Source organism: Prionailurus bengalensis, chromosome B1, assembly GCF_016509475.1.
Source record: "Prionailurus bengalensis isolate Pbe53 chromosome B1, Fcat_Pben_1.1_paternal_pri, whole genome shotgun sequence".
NCBI lineage: Eukaryota > Metazoa > Chordata > Mammalia > Carnivora > Felidae > Prionailurus > Prionailurus bengalensis.
This window is the reverse complement of record NC_057344.1, coordinates 33,294,486-33,309,927: the sequence shown is the minus strand read 5'-3', so window position 1 is coordinate 33,309,927 and position 15,442 is coordinate 33,294,486.

Here is a 15,442-nt window from a genome sequence, read left to right as displayed (position 1 = left end):
TTGAGGGTCCCACTTCGGCTCAGGTCATGATCTCACGGTTTGTGGGTTCGAGCCCCCGCATCAGGTTCTGTGCTGACCTCTTGCTCAGAGCCTGGAGCCTGCTCTGTGTCTCCTTCTCTCTCTGCCCTTCCTCTGCTCACGTTTTCTCTCACTCTGTTTCTCAAAAATAAATAAATGTAAAAAAAAAATTTTTTTTTAAAGTGAAGACTAGAACAAAAACAAAGCCATCCAACATTCAGAAAAAAAAAATGTAAGCAAAAAAAAAAAAAATTAAGCAAAGAACATAGACCAAATAGAGAAAAAGAAAAGTAAATATGATCTAAAGTTTCATGCTGGAAAAAAAAAGAAAATACGCATTTGCTTATGCTTGCAAAAAGAAACAGGATAAATCAGAAATTAAGGAGAAAAGTTATTTATAAATGTGACTAAGGACACCTTGAAAGGGATAAATATGAGAGTGACATATTTTAAGTCTCAAAACCTATAAATATTTTATCTGCTCAAAATTAAAGCATAAAGAACAAGTAAGAAGATCTAAAACTTGACCATAAATAGAAAGAAATATAATGTAAATCTCTATAAAATTAATAACAAAAACACATAAAAAATTAAATAATAATTTTAAACACAGTATCCTATATAATTTTTGTGGGATATATCCTAAAGGCAAAAGAACTCTAAGGAAATCTTAACTTTATCTGTTAGAGTTGGGACTGATAGTGTATTAGTATGTCAACCCTGAGCCTTTTTTTTTTTGGTGTATTACCAGATAAAGCAGATAAACAAATATATTCATGTTGCAGGGAATCAGGGTCTCACTGTATTTAGAAGGATACAAAAATATGGAATGAAAGTTTCCCTCCCAACAGACAGAGTAACTGGTATCAAACTAACCCTCTTACAACTGAAACAACATAAAGACAAACATGAACAATACACGTGAGATACTTTTTTCAAACATGGAAACTGGGTAATGAAAGACTACTCTCATGAGAGAAAGGTAACTTGTGAATTGTGTGGCAGGATCTCACTTGGCCGGACCTGGGAACAATTTCTTAAGCCAGCCACGGTGAGCTGGAGTCCAAGCAGAGCATGGCAACCTCACTGAGCAGAGGTCAGAATTCAGGGAAGCCCACATGGTCAGGATCTTCAGGACAAGGCACTGGTGAAGAGGGGAGGGAGTTGTGTAGATGAGATCTGAGAAGTCCCTGTTTGGGGTTCCTGTAAGTCCTTGACTGTCCTAGACTCTAAGACTATAGACACTAGACTCTAAGACCATAGACGCTAGACTCTAAGACCATAGACGCTAGACTCTAAGACTATAGACAGCTTAGAGTCTGTAGACTCTTCGGGTCCTAAACAGAACACAGACAAAGACGAAACACTTCCGGCAGAGTGAGGAGACCTTCACTTCTACTTGACAACCCCCAGGATTCCAGCTGAGAAGCCAGAGAGCACACCTAAGAGTAAATCCAATCCAGACCTGCCTCTGCAAAATCAAAAGCCAAGGGCTGACACACCCATTGAAAAGACAAAGTTTGGAGGGGCTTGGAAAACAACTTTAGCACAGAATAGAGCTGTCCTAAGAAAGTGTAAAGCCAAACACACAATTTCAGGGTGATGAGCCTGATAAAAATCGACATGTTTCAGAAGAAAGTAACAGAATCCCCAGAGGTTCTATAAGGTAACATCAATGATACTTCATTAAAAACTATTAGACATATGAAAAATAATTTTAAAATAACTTTGTAAAAAAAAAACAGGAAAGGAGTGCCTGGGTGAGTCAGTTGGTTAAGCGTCCAACTTCGACTCAGGTCATGAGCTCACGGTTCATGAGTTCAAGCCCCACGTCGGGCTCTGTGCTGACAGCTCAGAGCCTGGAGCCGGCTTCCGATTCTGTGTCTCCCTCTCTTTCTGCCCTTCCCCCACTCGCACTCCGTCTCTCTCTGCCTCTCAAAAATGAATAAACATTAAAAAAAAATTTACAAACAACAGGAGAATATGATCCAAGTCCAGGAAAATGCAGTCAATAAACTGATCCTCTAGGAGTCCAGACGTTGAACTTATCAGAGAAACATTTTAAAGCAGATATTTTAAATGTGTCCAAAAGACTAAAGAAAAATATTTTCCTCTCATTATTTTAAAATATAGTTTCAATGAGAAAAGACATGAGATATCTCAAAATAGAAACTACGAAAACAGACATTTTTGAACTGCAAAATTCAACAACTGAACTGAGAAATCGCTAGATTGAGTTACCAATATATGTGAGATGGCAGAAGAGTTAATGTACTTGTAGATACAGCGATAGAAATTAGCCAGTCTGAAAAACTGAAAAAAAAAAGATGGCAGAAAAATAGAAAAGCTTCAGAGACTTGTGGGACAATATCAGGCGGGCAAACATATATATGATAGGAATCTGAGAAGGAGGAGAGAATGAGACTTTTCACTAGAAACATCAAAGGCCAGAACACACTGGAACCATATCTGAAGAGTGCTAAAAGAAAGAAATAGCATTCAACAGCAAAGGAAATAAAAATTACCAAGAATCGTATAAACGATGCTCAAATCTGTTAGTAATCAAGAAAAGAAAATTAGCATTACAAGAGATACTATTCTAGATCTCTGTATTGACAAAAATGAACAAGTTTGAGTGTCCCCAAAGTTGATGAGGGTGTAGGGCTCATAACGTGACCAGCCTTTTGGAAAAGTCACTTGACATTACATTATAAAACTGAATATGTGTAAATTGTATTATCTAACAATTATATTCCCTCTTGTTAACCCAGTGTTCCCTCATTAACAACAGAAAACAACACTTTCGTTGCAGCACTGTTTCTGGTAGCAAAACTAGGAAACCGTATCGATAGGAAACGCCTACCCAGAGCAGAGAAAATAAGTAAATGGTGTCAATATTCACGTAGTGGAATACTACACTGCATTAAAAAATACATAAAATCAACAAGACTGTTGAATCTCAGACACACGACGCTGTGTGACAAAAGCTGTCCACAGAGTACATATACCATGTGTGTAAAACTAAGATTCAACAGTATTAACAACAAAACTCTAAGACTATTACAAAATTCAAAGATAATCAAAACTAATCAATGTGTGATTTAGAGAATATGTATATAATATGTATGATATGATATGTTATATATTATAATATTATATGATATTGTTATATTATATATTATCTAATTATCCACAATATACAGATTATAGTACAAATAGTCTATTGGGTATGTTATTATATATTATATAATGTATATTATATATTATGTATATAATAACACTAATATTTAATAAGCAGAAAACAATAAATACAAAATGTATAATAAGGATTATTTTGAGAGATGATAGGAATAGCATAGAGAACAAGCAAAAAGGATTCAATTGCTTCAGTTACTAGTGCTGTTTTACTAAACTCTTAACCTGAGTGGTGGGTACACGCCTGTTATTTTATATACTTTATATCCTACATACATACTACATACAATCTTTTATATGTATGGAATAATTATAAATCATGCCAATTAATGTAAAGGAGGAATATTTTAAATATTCCACTTAAAGAAGAGTAAAGGCAGCAACGAAGACACAAACCTACACTTCTACACAGGAAGAGGATCCCAGTGCCACCTACTGGACCAGACACATTACTTCCATGGTTGGATGATGGGAAGTAGGGATGGGGATGCCCCAGAATGCCAACACGTATCAGCCAATGACATGTAAATGTTGTATATACAAAAAATAACCTATGGGGACACCTGGGTGGCCTGGTCAGTCAAGCATCCAAATCTTGATTTCGGCTCAGGTCATGATCTCATGGCTTATGAGATCGACCCCCACATCAGGCTCTGCACTGACAGTGTGGAGCGTGCCTGGGATTCTCTCTCTCCTGTCTCTCTCTCTGCCCCCACCGCCAACTCACGCTCTCTCTCTCTCAACATAAATAAACATTTTTTAAAAAAATAAATAAAAGTAAGCTATGCACATCATTAGTAAAGAAATTTGTAAGTTAATGTAATGAAGAATAATTTATACAAAAGCAATTGTTTAACGATTTAACGGTCATTTCAAATTCACACGTTGGCTGTGTAATTTTGCCTAAGAATAAGATTGTCTTATTCCTTTTTAGGAAAAAAAGTCTTATGACATTGTAAAATGTCTCAATAATAGAATAATTTATTAAAGGAAATGCAGTTCTGTTACCTGTACTGTACCAAGAAATAAGCAAACACAGAGTTACCTGGCAGAGTCTTCAGGAGATCTACATTAATCTGATTTCCAGAATTATAACATTATACGATTCAAATTTCAGTTTCAAGAAAAAAATCAGAAGGCATGCAGGAAAGAATTGCCCATTCAAAATAAAATAAATAAATTGGTAAATCAACAGAATGTGTACCTGAGGAAAACCAAATGGTAGTCTTCCTGGACAAAGGCTCCATAACAATTGTCTTAAAAATGTTCAAATTGCTAAAGAAAGACATGAACAAAGACAGAAAGGTAATGTATGAACAAAAATTACGTCAATAAAGACAGAGATTATAAAATGGAGCCAAGAAGAAATTACGGTACTAAAAACACATTAATTGAAATGAAAAATACACTAGAGGGACTCAAGAGCTAATTTGAGCAAACAGAAGAAAGAATCCACAAACATGAAGATAGGACAATTGAAATTATTGAGCTTGAGGAACACAAAGAAAAAACAATGAAGAAAAGTGAACAGAGCTCAACAGACCTTCAGATACCATCAAGCCAACTAACATAGGCATGGTGGGAATACAAGAAAGAGAAGAGAGAGCAATGAGCAGGAAGACTTTTTCAAGAAAATGGCTGAAAAAATTCCTAAAGTTGATACAAATCCAAGAAGTTCAATTCCAAGTAAAATAAAGCCAGAGACTCACACCATGACACATTATGATCAAATTGTCAAAATAAAGGCAAAGAGAAAATCTTGAAAACAGTAAGAAATGAATCACCATATATAAATGATTCTTAACAAGACTGTCAGCAGATATTTCAACAGAAACCTTGGAGGCCAGAAGTAGCATGGTGATATATTCAAAGATCTGAGAGAAAAACACTTGTCAACCATGAATCTTACATCTGGCAAAGTGACTTTCAAAAATGAGGGAGAAATTGGGATATTCCCAGAGAAACAAAAGTTAACACTAAAGACATTTGTTGCCAGTAGACCTCTCCTACAAGAAATGCTAAAGGGAATCCTCCCAGTTGAAATAAAAATTTGGTGCTATAACTCAAAGCTATGTAGAAGAATAAAGATCTCCAGTAAGGGTAAATGCATGAGCAACTATGGAAGTTAGTATTATTGCAATATTGCTCTGTAACTCCACTTTTTATTTTCTACATGATTTAGAAAACAAATGCATAAAAAAGCATTATTAATCTATTGTACTGGGCACACAGTGTATTAAGATAAACTCTGTGACATCGATAACAAAAGAGAACGGAGCTATACGAAGTTTTTGTATGTTACTGAAGTTATGTTGGTAAAAATTTAAATTATATTATTATAACTTTAAGATGTTGTATTAGCTTGCTCAGCATGCCATAACAAAATGCCGCAGACTGGATGATTAAATAACAGAAATTTAATTTCTTAATTTCTGGAGCCTGGAAGTTCAAAATCAAGGTGCCATCAGAGTTGGTTTCTAGTGAGACTTCTATTCCTGGCTTATAGATTACTTTCTTGCTGAATCTCCACATGACCTCTTCTCTGTATAGGCTAAAAGAGATCTCTGGTGTCTTTTCCTCCTCTTATAAAAACATCAGTTTTATCAGATTAGGGCCCCATCCTAGTGACCTCATTTAACCTTAATTACCTCCCAAAGGGCCCTATCTTCAAATACAGTTACACTAGAGATTAAACCTCCAACATGCAAACTTAGGGGGGACATAATTCAATCCATAACAGACTTTAAATATAATTCTCGTGGTAACCACAAAGAAAACATGAATCTCTGCAGAGGAAAATGAGAAGGGAATCAAAATGTTTCACAACAGAAAAAATTACTTAACACAAAAGAAGACAGAAATGAATAAAATGAGGGACAAAAAAAGCTCTAAAACATACAGAAAATAAAGAGCATATGGCAAAAATAAGTCCCTCCCTTACCAGTAATTACATAAATGTAAATAAATTAAATTCTCTATTCAAAACACAAAGATTGGGCTGTATTGAAATTAAGAACTTTTGTTCATCAAAGGACACTATTAAGAAAGTGAAACGACAACCTACTGAAAGGGTGAAAATGTTCGCATATAATCTATATGACAAGGGATTAGTATCCAGAATAAATAACTCCTAAAACTGAACGACAAAAACCAAACAACGTTTTTCAAAAATTCGTAAGAATTCGAATAGACATTTCTTCAAAGAAGACATACAAATGGCCAAAAAAAAAAACACACGAAAAGATGTTCCTCATCATTGGCCATTAGAGCAACGCAAATCAAATCTACGGTGAGATACCACGTCATGGGCATTACGATGGCTGTAATTAAGAAAAAAACAAGGGGCGCCTGGGTGGCTCAGTCGGTTAAGCGGCCGACTTCAGCTCAGGTCATGATCTCGCGGTCCGTGAGGGCTGTGAGTTCGAGCCCCGCATCGGGCTCTGTGCTGACAGCTCAGAGCCTGGAGCCTGTTTCAGATTCTGTGTCTCCCTCTCTCTGACCCTCCCCTGTTCATGCTCTGTCTCTCTCTGTCTCAAAAATAAATAAATGTTAAAAAAAAAATTAAAAAAAAAAAAAAGAAAAAAACAAAACCAAAAAAATAACAAGTAAGGGTAGAGATAATGTTGAGGGGCACACAGCACTGTGAATGTATTGACTGTACAATGACAAATGGTGAAAATGATACCTATTATGTTAGGTATATTTTACCATAATAATATAGTTGATTAGAAAGATAACAAAAGAGAACGGAGCTATACGAAGTTTTTGTATGTTACTGAAGTTATGTTGGTAAAAATTTAAATTATATTATTATAATTTAATATATAAATTATATATTTATAATTTATAATACAACTGCTACAACTGCTCCTAATCTGATAAAACACATGGCAGGGTAACAGATAGGTAACGCAATCGATGCAGTCTGTTGACGAGGATGATAAATTCTTCCAGACACCATGCTCTTTAAGACCAATGGCAACGTATCTTATGGTAGGACTTCAAAGAAATACAGGGGTCACTGAGCTCATAGCTCTATGTTTTTTTTAGACTGTCACAAATCTAGTTGGCTCAGACAGGTTGTCTCTACCCAATATTTATAATCCTAGTCCGTGGCAGTTTCATGAAGCAAAGACTGAGTCATAGGCTGTTGGAGAGATGACATTTGAGACAGTAACACGAGGGGTGGTCATCGCAATAAAGTTTAAAGGGTGTAAGTATACAACAGAACCGTGTCATTCGAAACCTGAAGAACTGGCCGTGCCGTTGGATTTAATCTGGACATTTTGCCGATGATAAAATTGAAGCACAACCAAATTTTTATTTTCTATGTCAGGTCAAACAGATTTTTCTAGCGGAACTCTGTTTCCTGACTTCTAATTTGCGACGCTGATCTAATTTTTATTAACCCAGATGCCATGGATACAACAGTTTTGAGAGCGAAGCGCTGTGTGGTCTTTTGACAACATAAAATCTGCAACTTGAAAAGGCAGAGTGACACTTAAATTAAAACTAATTAAAATTAAACCCTACTGAGTTTCAAAGAGCCCACGTCCGCCCATAAAAGCACCTTGGGTCAGAGTAAAGGCTGTCACAGCCATGAGCACTACACTATCACAGGAACTCGCCTAGCCATCTCTGACTCCCAACTGCTCCTTGCTCCTGGTTTTCCTGATTACTCCATTACCCCTCCCGTTGGCTCTATAGCTTGCTTATCTAGCATCTGTGGTTAACTAGCAAATCCCAGCTTTACTGCAGCGTATCATTCCCACCCCGTTCATGTCCCACAATATGATTTTGCTATTTGCTCTGTAAGCCTGTGGGCCACACGGATAAGAGGCCACGCACGCTTGGGTCACCTGGGACCGATCACCCCTCTTCCAGGGCTGCCAGACGTTGCTGACAATGTTAGAAGACACATTAAAGGTCACCCAGTTTGAAAATACAACCAATGTCAGGGTGCCTGGGTGGCTCCGTGGGGTAAGCGTCCCAACTCTTGATTTTGGCTCAGGTCATGATCTCAAGGCTTTTGAGTTCGAGCCTCATATCCAGCTCCACACTGACAGTGTAGAGCCTGCCTGGGATCCTCTCTCTCTCTCTTTCTCTCAAAAATAGATAAGTAAGCTTTAAAAAAGACTACAACCAGTGTCCAATTTTACCCTAAATCTTCAATAATAGCGTCATAGCCCAGCATCTTGTAACTAGACTGGCTATTGGTAGCTGTTTGAGAATATTTTCTCATGTTTAAATAACCTGTGTTTGTGTCCCTTGGAACAAAACAGAATTTGCCTGTTCCATCTTCTACGTGGTACCTTCAAATTTTATTTTATTTTATTTTATTTTATTTTATTTTATTTTATTTTCAAATGTTTATTTATTTATTCTTTATTTATTTATTTAACATGTATTCATTTTTGAGAGACAGAGACAGACTGAGTGGGGGAGGGGCAGAGAGAGGGAGACACAGAATCCGAAGCAGCCTCCTGGCCCCGAACTGTCAGCACAGATCGGGCTCGAACCCACGAAGCGTGGGATCATGACCTGAGCTGAAGTCGGCCGCTTAACTGACTGAGCCACCCAGGTGCCCTCAAATGTTTATTTATTTATGAGAGAGAGAGAGAGAGAGAGAGAGAGACCATGCACAGGAAGAGGAAGGGCAGAGAGAGAGGGGGAGACACAGAATCCGAAGCAGGCTCCAGGTTCTGAGCTGTCAGCACAGAGCCCAACGTGGGGCTTGAACTCAGGAACCGTGAGATCGTGACCTGAGCCGAAGTCGGACGCTCAACTGACTGAGCCACCCAGGTGCCCCTACACCTTCAAATATTCTAAAAGATTTTACAATTCCTTCCTTCCCTCTAAATCCACTGCTCCCCCTTCTGAGATACAGAGCAATCCAAAACCCTTCAGAAATTTATAAAATGACTTTTTTGAATTCCTAACACTCCTGCCACTCTCTCAAAACACGGTCCAGGTCTCCCATGTGCCTCTTCAGGTGTGATATGCAGGACGAGGACTTGTATTAGCTACAGCTCCTGAGGGGAGAAGGAGTAAGATCGTCTGGGTTTCAGGGGCAGCCTCTCAGCCCACTTCTCCCCCGTCCTGCTGCCTCTTGCTGCCTCCTGCGTCTTGCTCCCTTTGTACCCTCATCCTTTTCCAGAGGCTGCAATGCTTTCTCTTCCCTACATGGCTTGGAACTCATCCTACCCAGGACGAGCTTCTCTCTCCTTTCATGGAACTCCAATGTTCCAGTCCCTGCCGCCTGTCTCCTTCGGGGAAGGAAGAGGGTAACTCCAGTTTTTCCAGTAAACTTCAATGGAGATGTTTCGCCAGCCTTCTGAGTGTGGTGACTAGCTTGTAATTCATGCGCATACAGCTGATCATGAATTCTCTACCCCAGAAGACAAGTTTAGCATATCTCCGGAAGGCCGCTGAAAGTTGCGGTGGTTTATGATGACCACCTATACGCTAGGGTTCTTCTAAAACTAGGACCTGCCTAAAGTGCCTCATCCACACCTCACGGTCCTGGCTGTACATAAGAAATACCTGTGGAGTTTCTTATAACTAAAGATGGCCCTTCTCCCACGGATTCTGATTCAGTAAGTAAGGAACAGTAAGTTATTGCCGTTGTGGATGTAGGTGTTTCTGAGCTCGCTGATTTTTTTTATCTAAGGCCGGAATCGAGAACAACGCTCAAAGCTCGGAAGTCTCGTTCAATATATATTTAGTAGTATGATGTGGCAAGTTGCTTAAGGAAATGTGGGTTTCAGCTTCTCACCTATGAGCTGAATGTGATGACACGAATTACTATGATGCACATAAAACATTTACCACCATATTTGGCATAAAATTAATATTTGATTCTCAGCAAATTCTATCATTGCAAAGAAATGCTTACTCACCCTGTCTGTTCCACCTTCAACACCCCCCTCACTCAGAGTCAAAGGCTCCCAAATGTAAGTATCTCATACTCTCAATTATGATACTTTTCATATAAAGTGGGATGTAAAGGGGCTCCTGGGTGGCTCAGTCGGTTGAGCCTCCGACTTCGGCTCAGGTCATGATCTCGCGGTCCGTGAGTTCGAGCCCCGCGTCGGGCTCTGTGCTGACAGCTCAGAGCCTGGAGCCTGCTTCGGATTCTGCGTCTCCCCCTCTCTCTGCCCCTCCCCTGCTCACGCTCTGTCTCTGTCTCAAAAATAAATAAAAACAGGGGCGCCTGGGTGGCGCAGTCGGTTAAGCTTCCGACTTCAGCCAGGTCACGATCTTGTGGTCAGTGAGTTCGAGCCCCGCGTCAGGCTCTGGGCTGATGGCTCGGAGCCTGGAGCCTGTTTCCGATTCTGTGTCTCCCTCTCTCTCTGCCCCTCCCCCGTTCATGCTCTGTCTCTCTCTGTCCCAAAAATAAATAAATGTTGGGAAAAAAATAAAAAAAATAAAATGCGTCATTTAAAAAAAAATAAAATAAATAAATAAATAAAAACATTAAAAAAAAATTTTTTTTTAAAAAGTGGGATGTAAAGATCCTCTGAAGAAATACTCCTCCGGGAATTTTGAGCCAAACCAATATTCCTGAAATGTTTAGCCCTGACAAATATTTTTAATAACTATTCAAACTTATTTACCTCTGATCTTTACCAAGAGCCCTCAGTAGATGATGTAAAATGACCGACAACAAAATCATCCATAAAATGATCCTTCACCTAAAGGACCAATTCAGTAGCTGGGGGATGGAATGCTATTGAAATATAACCTATAAGCTGTTGGGAATTTTCATTTCTTTCGGGTGGTTTTATTTTTTGTGTCTTTACCAAAGAGACACAAAGAAGGCAGAGGAAAAAGAACCCTGCATTCTAATTGCCAATCCATCACACAAATTATTGGCAGTTTCTCTTTCGCTAGATGAGCTAATGTAATTTTCAAAACTCCCAACTGAGCTAATGTGATTACGCTCAGTTTCCATTAACCGGGGGTCAGCCTGGGCTGGCTGGGTCAGGCCCCGACCTACCACAAGCTGGGTCGATAGTGGAACAAGGGACGGCAACTGCTCGATAATGACAGTGTCCCAGTCATCAGAACGCACGTAGAAAGGCAAAGCTGCGTTGACACTGCTTTGGTCACTCACAGAATGTCCAGAGGGACAAATATACACATCCTGAAGACAGAAATCCTGTCTTACCAGAGCTACAAAAACCTCAGAGTTCAACCCCCTTTGATGCACGTGAGGAAGCTGGGGCCCAGAGAGGAGAGACCACTTACTGTAGGTCCAGACTGTGGTATGACCTGTGCCATGCACCGCCCCATTTCAGATGACTTCCTAGCAAAACTGTAGCTGGGTCCAGCGAGGGGTCATCTGAAAGGGCACTGCCTATAAAATACGTTATGGATATCAAGGACGTGTTCCTTCCATCCTCCCCACGAAGAGAGGAGACTCATAAGCAACCTCAACTGAAGATTTACCTGCGATAGTTTTCAAGTGATTAACATGTTAAACTTTTTCTCTGAATGGTTTATTATTCCCTGTGCCATGTTACTGCTTCTCACGTGTCTCAAGAACATAAAAATATTGGAGGCCCGGGGTGGCTCAGTCAGTGGAGTGGCTGGGCGTCCGACTGCCACGTGGGTCTGGATCTTACATTCGTGGGTTTGAGCCCTGCATCAGCTCTGTGCTGACAGCTCAGAGCCTGGAACCTGCTTTGGATTCTATGTCTCCCTCTCTCCCTGCCCCTGCCCTGCTGACGCTCTGTCTCTCTCTGTCTCTCTGTCTCTCTCTGTCTCAAAAAATAAAATAAAACGTTAAAAATGTAATTTAAAAAGACCATGAAAGTATTCTATGCTATGGAAATTCATCTGTTCCCAAACCGAGATGGGCAAGCCCAGTTCCCCCTTCCCCGATGGCAAGCTTCTGGGGATAAAAGGAGCTTTGTCCAAAGATGATCTTTACAAAAATCATTTGCATTGACTGGTTAAACTGTAAAACACTTGCCCCAAAGGTATTTTGAATACGTTACACTACATATATACCACACTAAGATTCATTGCTTTGTCCTCAATACACCAAAATTAACTTCTCTCACACCTCTCTTTTCCTCTCCCTTTCCCTTCCCTGCAACTTTCTTCTCTCTCCTCCTTCCTACTTCCCTTTCCCTAGACTTCCCCATACCTTTCTGTGTGTGTTCCTCTCCCTGTCTATCTCAAAATTGCTTCCCATTTTGTCTTCAATTAGCTAATATATATACCCACCTATAAGTCAATTTCATCACTAATCCATGGCGAGCATTACTGCAGAAATAAATCCAAAATAAAGTCATTAACTATTAAAACTTGCATATAGGAAACTGAGTAAAAATGAATCTAAGAATCATTCTTTGGATACGATTCTTGTGGATATTCGTGGGGAACTTATATCCACAAAACCTAACCAGAGTAGGGGACTTGAGAGAAAAATCATTGCCATCGAAGAAAACCCGCAGTGGCAGAAGGCCAGGGTGAATAGCATTTGATTGATGAATCAGATATTAGTCTTAAAATTCTAATTGGAGAGAACTGATCTTGAAAAAATTGAATTTCCGAAATAAAAATGAAAATGGGAACATTGGAAGTGGTGTCACTGCTCTTTAAAAAAAAAACTCAGCCACTGAATTAAATTGATTTAATACAATTTACTAGTGTCTTAAAAATTTATCTGTGGCATCATTGTGACCAAAGTGCTTGCCCGAAAAGGGCTAAGTCAAAATATTCTGGACCCCAGAAATAAGTGCCAGTGATGACAAAGGCTAAGTCTTGTCTAATGGTTAACTCCACAGTGTCCGTTACTGTGGACATACATAATAACATTACCTTCCATAATAAGCGTATTTGAACTTTTAAAAGTACCACTAGCATGCTATGCTCCAGAAACTGGTACCCACCTCTGAAGGCAGGATTTCAATCATGACTGAGGTACACAAGTAAGTCCACAGACTGAAGTATACAATTCAGCGCTTTGAATTTTGTACGTCCCTTGTAAAGTAAAACTTATAATGATTCCCCGAAATTGCAGTTAGTTTACATTACTTTATAGTAATAGACAGTGGCTATGGCTACTGTCTGACAGTAGGCTAGTGACAATAGGCTAGTGTCTCAACATTGTCCCTGCCTTAATGCCGAATTATTGAGAAGGCATCATTCCATATCCTTGATCAAAGCAACAGCAAAACTGGAAGAACTCGTATCTACAAGGAGATACACAGGGACCAGTTCAAAGCTATCTACCCTTCAGCTGTGGCTTCTCTGGAAAATGGCTTAGGTAGATGGACAGTTGATGCCTATGGTGAGCGTATATGTATACATAAATATATGTATATTATATTAAACATAGAATATACAGAGAGGATATTTTACGTATATATAAAATGCATCACGCGTGTAGCTGACATACACATAGCTCTATATATACACACTTTGAGGTGATCAGCCAACCAAAGGTGATTCTGAGAGAGTGGACTTTTCAGGCACGGGTAGCAGCATGCTCCGAGTTCCTTAGGTAAAAAAGCACTAAACACAATCCATGGAGGAAGCTTCTAATGGTACGGAGTATCTGAAACATGGGAGACAAAGCTGGTGACTTCCACATACCCAAGTGAACGTAATGGGTTTCAGTGAATCGCTGGCTGATCATTTTTCCTCCCATTGTTGTAAGCTCACAGCCTAACATAACAGCAGCTACTTTATCCTAGGTAAAAATGCAATATTGAGAATTTCCTACTCAGTTATGCATAGGATCCAATACCAATAAAGTCAGAGGTAACAGAGGGAAAGAAGTGTGTATATGAAGATAAATGGCTTAGATTGGGGGAGGAAGAAAAACATTCACCCATGAATGGCCCCAGGCAAAACGGTCACAGTCAAAAAATTTGTTTCCGGCTGCCCTTAATCTCTGCCTTTGTTAGATTTCCTTTTCCTTTTCTACCCCAGCTCCATCTCTCTACCTCGGTGCTCTCAGACCTTTATCAGGGTCACCTTTATGCCTCATTCCCAGTTTTACATGTTAAAACTGGATATTTTCATGCTGAAGTATCTAGAAGTCAGGGTACAAATGGATGCAATTTGCTTTAAAAAGCATCCAAAACACAAAACAGATTAATGTATGGGTGGAGGGATGGATAGCTGGATAGATGTGTGATAAAGCCAGGAACAGCCAAATGTTAACAGTAGAATCCAAGGATGGGAGGAAAGGTGCATATAGTTTGCTGTGGGTATGAAACCTTTCCTAATAAAATATTGGAAAAACTGTAGGCCTATGGGAATCTCCTCAGTTTTGCTCCTGAGTCCTTTTGACATGAACCTAGTGCCTTCAATAGCTTGTTTGCTATTTGTTAAGACAAGATGTTCTCAGGTTCATCTTGTTTATTTCTTGTCCCGACCTAAAAACAGACAATTTAGTAGGAGACAATATTTCAAGACAACAATCCTAGCACTAGAGACACTGAATTTGATTGGGCTGGACATTGTTTTATGGGCCTTTACAGAGGACAGAGCTAGGACAGAGCTAGGAAGAAGGATGGGGTGGCGGGGGGCGTGGGGTGTCAAAGAGAGGGACAGAGAGAGAGGGTTTTTTTTAAGTAAGTTCATATTGATGAATCCTTGCCAAATGAATATTGCAGGGATTTTCCTTGCCTTGTCTTATAGTGCTTCTGTATTTTCTTTCATTCACAGTAAGACTCTTGGACTTCAAGGCACAGAACATGATAGAATTAGAATACCCCACAGTTCTTTGTTCAACCCCACATTATACAAAAATGATCTCAGAAAGATAATACTAATGTTAGTATTCTCGGTATTTAAGCCAATTAAATGTTTTTGCATATTCTTTCCCTACTCCTTTCATTTTTCAAAGTTGTAATTTATCAACATTATCAGAGCATGTAGCCATTATATGATAAGCTCTCTCTTTTTTACTCAGTAAGTCTTCTTTCTAAGGGCAATATGTCAAATGATGAATGATAAGCATAAAACAACTAGATGGGGGCGCCTGGGTGGCGCAGTCGGTTGAGCGTCCGACTTCAGCCAGGTCACGATCTCAAGTTCCGTGAGTTCGAGCCCCGCGTCGGGCTCTGGGCTGATGGCTCGGAGCCTGGAGCCTGTTTCCGATTCTGTGTCTCCCTCTCTCTCAGCCCCTCCCCCGTTCATGCTCTGTCTCTCTCTGTCCCAAAAATAAATAAACGTTGAAAAAAAAAAATTAAAAAAAAAACAAAAA